This window comes from Asparagus officinalis, chromosome 3, assembly GCF_001876935.1.
Source record: "Asparagus officinalis chromosome 3, Aspof.V1, whole genome shotgun sequence".
In the NCBI taxonomy this organism is placed as follows: domain Eukaryota; kingdom Viridiplantae; phylum Streptophyta; class Magnoliopsida; order Asparagales; family Asparagaceae; genus Asparagus; species Asparagus officinalis.
In genome coordinates, this window is record NC_033796.1 from 14,586,504 (window position 1) to 14,592,856 (window position 6,353).

Below are 6,353 nucleotides of genomic sequence, written 5' to 3' on the forward strand. Positions count from 1 at the left end.
TATTTACTCTTTTAAAGCATTGGGCACTATTCACGTGTACGGCACTATTCACGTGTACGGTACTATTCACGGATACGGTACTATTCACGAATACGATACTATTAACGGCTACGGTACTATTCACGGGTACGGTACTATTCACGGATACGGTACTATTCACGAATACTATACTATTCACGAATACGGGAAAGACGTAATCTTTCGCCATGGGATCTACAGTTGAAGACAACAGGCTTCGAATTGAGAAGTTCGGCGGCCAAAATTTCAGGTATTGGAGGATGCAAATAGAAGACTATTTGTACCAGAAGGATCTCTTCCTACCCCTCCAAGGAGAGGCGGGGAAACCTGAGAAGATGGACGACGATAAGTGGAAGGTGCTCGATCGTAAAGCACTTGCCACCATCAGGCTCAACCTTCACCAGCATGTGACTTACAACGTCTCGCATGCGACCACCACCAAGGAGTTGATGGAGGCCTTGGAGGCGCTGTATGAGAAGCCGTCTGCTTCAAATAAGGTGTACCTGATGAAGAAGCTATTCAATCTCAAGATGCAGCAAGGAGCTCGCGTGGCGGACTTCTTGAACGAATTTCAGGCTGTGGTGCAACAGCTTGCTGCAGTAGATCTAAAGTTCGACAACGAGATCCAAGCTCTTCTGCTACTTTCTTGTCTACCAGATTCATGGGAGAATATGGTGATGGCGGTGAGCAACGCTAATGGCAATGGCAAGATGAAGCTCGACACAGTGGTTGGGACAATTCTGGATGAAGAATCTTGTCGCAAAGTCTCAGGAGCTGAGGCCTCTAGCAGTGGGAGTGCTCTACATGTCGAGGCACGAGGGCGTGCACAGAAGAAGGGTAGGGGACGATGAGGCCAATCAAAATCCAGAGGGAAGTCTAAAGGGCCTAACCCGAATGGTTACGGTGAAGGGAAGTGCTTCAGATGTGGAAAGAAGGTCACTTTGCACGGGACTGCATAGTTACTATTCAAGCATCAGCAGGGGATGATCGGGCTGACGGTGCAGCCAATCTCATGCACGAAACGGATTCGGATGCACTTCTCCTATCCCTAGAAGACAAAGTGATGCGTGGGTCATCGATTCTGGAGCATCTTTCCATGCAACCTCACAACAAAAGCTGCTTTCATCGTTCGTAAAGAAGGACTTGGGGACAGTCTATCTTGGCGACGATCAACCTTGTAAGGTTTCCGGGAAGGGAAATTGTACCCTCAAGATGGAGGGCGGGACCACCTTGACGCTGAATGATGTTCGGCATGTACCAAATCTCAGGCGAAATCTTATATCAGTCGGGCAACTGACTGACTCCGGTTACAGAGTATCCTTCGAGCAGAGATGCTGGAAGGTGTCCAAGGGTGCCCTGGTGGTGGCACACGGCAAACGCGAGGGGTCTCTCTACATCGCCAACGAGAAGATTGACCACTTGCTTGCCGCAGGACAAGCATCATCATCATCATCCGTCGACTGCATGACTTGGCATCGACGACTTGGCCACATGAGCGAGAAGGGGATGCAGATTATGACTGCAGGAGAGAGGCTTCCGGGTCTGAACAAGATCGATCTGACTTTCTGTGAGGACTGCATCCTAGGCAAACAAAAGAAGGTGAGCTTCAACAAGACCGGACCGGCTCCAAAACTGTAGAAATTAGAGTTGGTGCACACCGACGTGTGGGGACCTGCGCAAGTCCCATCTGTTGGTAACTCTCTTTACTTTGTCACTTTTATTGATGATGCTACGAGAAAATTGTGGGTGTTCTTCTTGAAGCACAAGTCAGATGTATTCATCATCTTCAAGAAGTGGCTTGCCTGTGTGGAGAACGAAACAGGCAATAAGCTGAAGTGCCTAAAGTCTGATAATGGAGGTGAGTATTGCAGCCAGGAGTTCGAGAACTTCTGCTCGTCCCGTGGGATTCGGAGACTGAAGACCGTCCCAGGCACACCTCAGCACAACGGAGTGGCGGAGTGCATGAATCGCACTATCTTGGAGCGCGCCAGAAGTATGAGGATTCACTCCGGATTGCCCAAGAGCTTTTGGGCTGAAGCTGTCAATATTGCTGCATACTTGATCAACCGCGGGCCATCCGCGGCTCTAAATTATGGGATACCTGAAGAGGCTTGGACCGGAAAGAAGTTGAAGCTAGATCACTTACGAGTATTTGGTTGTGACGCCTATGTCATGACCAATCCTGCAGACCGGTCAAAGCTTGATCCAAAGTCAAAGAAGCTCCCTTTCATCGGCTATGGAGGAGATGAGTATGGGTACCGTTTCTGGGATCACGATGCGCGCAAGGTGGTGCGCAGTCGTGACGTCGTATTCCATGAGAATGCGGTGTACAAGACCAAAGAGGTGAGTGGGAGTCAACTATCTCCCCCTCTTTTCCCAGATATTGCTGACAGTGAGGACGGCGGTGAGATACCAATCAGCATAGAAGACGAAGACTAAGAGAATGTGCGGGATGCACAGCAGCAGGATCCAGCAGAGCTGCCGATCTCAATTCGTAAAGCTCCAAGAAATCCAAGGGTGCCAGAGATGTACCTTTCCACCATGAATTATCTTCTCCTGACTGACAATGATGAGCCAGAGAGCTATGAGGAGGTACAGGAGACCGGCAAAACTCGCGGCGAGTGGGAGTCTGCCATGGAGGAAGAAATGAAGTCCTTGATGAAGAATGAGACTTGGGAGCTTGTAAAGCTTCCACGAGGGCGAAAGGCTCTTCACAATCGGTAGATTTATCGGGTTAAGGATGAAGTCGATGGACGGAGACGCTACAAGGCGAGGCTTGTAGTGAAGGGCTATGAACAGAAAGCAGGGATTGATTATTCTGACGTTTTCGCTCCCGTCGTCAAGTTGACCACAATCCGAACTGTGCTGAGCATTGTAGCAGTTCGAGATCTTCACCTAGAACAGATGGATGTGAAGACGACATTCCTTCATGGAGATCTGGAGGAAGAAATCTATATGCATCAACCAGTGGGCTTCGAGGAACGAGGCAGGGAGGGCCTCGTGTGTCGCCTACGCAAGAGCTTGTATGGCCTGAAGCAAGCTCCGCGACAGTGGTACATGAAGTTCGAAAACTTTATGGAGGAGAACGGTTTACTCAAATGTGACACAGACCACTGCTGCTTCATCAAGAGATATGACGAATCCTATGTAATACTCTTGATTTATGTTGATGACATGTTGATTGCAGGGTCCGACTCGGTCCGCATTGAGGAACTCAAGGGGCGTCTCTCCGAGTGCTTCGAGATGAAGGATCTGGGTCCAGCAAACCAGATTCTGGGGATGAGGATCATCAGAGACAGATCAGCACGGAGGCTGAGGTTGTCTCAGAAGGCCTACATTGAGAAGATTCTTGAAAAGTTTGGCATGGAGAAAGCTAAACCGGTGGACTCGCGGTTTGCAAGTCATTTCAAGCTATCGAAGACCCAAGCACCAGAGACTGCTGAAGAGCACGAGTTCATGGCAAACATACCATATGCATCTGTCGTCGGGAGTTTGATGTATGCGATGGTGTGCACGAGGCCAGATATTGCACAAGGAGTGGGAGTTGTGAGCCGCTTTATGAGCAATCCAGGGAAACAACACTGGGGTGCGGTCAAGTGGCTTCTACGCTACTTGAGAAGCTCGTCCGACCGTTGTCTTGAGTATGGCGGGACAGATTTACAGCTAGAGGGCTTTTGTGATGCAGACTATGCCGGAGACATAGACTCGAGAAGGAGTACGAGCGGCTACATCTTCATCTTGGGTGGTGGAGCGATAAGTTGGAGATCCAAGTTACAGGATACTGTGGCTTTGTCGACAACCGAAGCCGAGTACGTGTCTGCAGCAGAGGCAGCAAAGGAGTTGCTATGGTTGAAGGCTTTTCTTCTCGAGCTTGGAGTAAGCTTTGAGAAATACTTCATCCACTGCGACAGTCAGAGTGCCATTCACTTGTCAGAGAACGACGCATTCCATGCTCGGACCAAGCATGTTGACGTGAAGCACCATGCCATACGGAGATGGCAAAGCAGGAACGAGTTCAAGCTTGTGAAGATTGATACGAGGTACAATCCCGTCGATATGCTGACCAAGCCAGTTCCACTCGAGAAGGTGAGGCTGTGTGCAGCCTCATATGGCCTCCGTTGAGAATGTTGAAGGCCGTGCAAGACGCCAAAGATACAAGACATCCGGATGATGCAACCAAGAATGGTGTGAAGATATGATTGATATTCAATCAAATCTTCAAGTGGGAGATTGTCAGCCTAACAAAACAAAAGTGAGGCCCACAAAGGCGGGCCCCACAAGAAGAAAAATCAAATTCGGTGGTAGCCATTGTTGAGAATTTATAAAGGATGTGGGTCCCACAAATATTTTATTAGTGGCGGGTCCCACAGATAATATTATATTTGTGCATAGTGTTTTCTCAAACACTATAAATAGGGCCCTAAACTCTTAAGGAAATCTCATCCCAGAAACAACTCCTCTTATAGAAGAGTAAGAGAAAACAAAGAGAGAGTTTGTGAGAGTTCTTGGAGTGTATCTGATCAAGAGAGGGTGTTCTCTTGGATCAATTCTTTTGGGATATAAAAGAATTTGGCGTCGTCGTTGCACCGTGGAGTAGCTCCGAAGGAGTGAACCACGTATATCTGTGAGTACTCTGTGTTGAATTTTGTGCCTTTATTTTGTGATTAAGTCTCCGTTCGAGGCTTTATTATTAGGGTGAATCCTAACACTAATATTGGTCGGGCACTATAGTTTTTAGTTTGCCATATAATAAATATTGATTTTGATCTGACTTGAATCATAATGTGAAGACGAACATTTGAAAGGACTTATCCTCTGGATGTCTGTAATCTGTATATGTATAACAGTGAAGGGCTTAGTTAAGTGAAGAGAAGCATATAAAAAACATCACTTCCCTGAAATAGTATAAATCTCAGCTGTGACCTAGTGAGACTAGAGTACAACAGTACTTTCAGGTTTTGTTTTGTATAAACATCAGTTATGACATGAGACAAAAATTATTTCAGTTAGAAAATGTCCTCTGCCAAAGGAAGATACAAAATTGCTAGGGAAAAGATAAGGAACACGCTGAAATAAGCTTATTTTGTTGAACCTATTGCCAATGGGCAAAATGGATTGTGTTCTTTCACAACTAATTTCCTCCGTGCCTGACAATATTAGGAAGGGTACATCGATTCAGCAGAAAACATATACAAGATAGTTCTGTATTAGGATCATTTGGCATATACGCATACTGATCAGATCATTTGGCATATACGCATACTAATATTAGGATCAGTACATAGATTTTCTTGTTATATACACATCACTTTGTGCATCATGATTCAAGTAACATCACAAACTGATCCAGGTCACAGAATTTCGTGGCACGAATGATAGTAAGCTTATGTTGCAAATTTCAGTGGCCTTAAATACTTACTCACATTGTCAGGCTTTTATTGGACAGACAATCGATCAGTCAATCTGTTCCAGCTGATTTGACTACAAAATATAGTTTTTTTGTTTTGAATATCTTTACTTCCGCCTGAAGATTCACAGATTTCTTGAAAATCTTTTTACCTACTTCAAAAACCTATAAGAAAGTTCTCTTACGGCAAGATCCACTTATACATGCAGAGAGATTTGGTGAGAATTTTGTATTGCACCTAAGAGAGTTGGAAAGAATATTTACCATCATTCAGTTAACATTCTTTTTCTATTTTCATTGAAAATTAAGGCTTTTGTTCTTATTCATAGTTCACGCTTGTGTAGTTATTTAAGGGCCCAAAAGTTCTAATACAGTTGGTTTGATGGAACCCGAAAGATTATCTACAAATATTGTATTAAACTCAGTTTCATGAAAGCTACTTAGCTTAAAAAGTAGTTCATAATGCCAAGTTGCATCATCCCACAAGAACCTCAGGTTATGACCTGTCCTTACTCAACCTTTAACAAACAGAATCATTCTGAGAATCTTCACCTTCTAGACCCCGACAAGCGCACATTAACCATTAAAAATAAATAAATAAATAAACTTTTAAAAAATAAAGTAAACATGAGAAATAAATCATGTACAAGTCTGTATGCTACTTTGAGACCAGGAGATTGGGCACAAACAAAACTTATTAATTGGGGAAAGGTTAGAAGAAAGCAAAAGGCAAGTGAGTAGTAATTTGGCCCCTTAATGCTTCAATGTATTTTACGAGTTAAGAACTAGAAAGCAAAAGGGTAGCAAAAGATGCAATCACTGAAACTCCAATCAAATTTGATTGAGATGGGAGTGCATATTCTCTCTCTGCAGTGTGACGAACTTCATGCTAGCGCACTAAGTCAACCGGCCGAGTTTAGTGTAAACC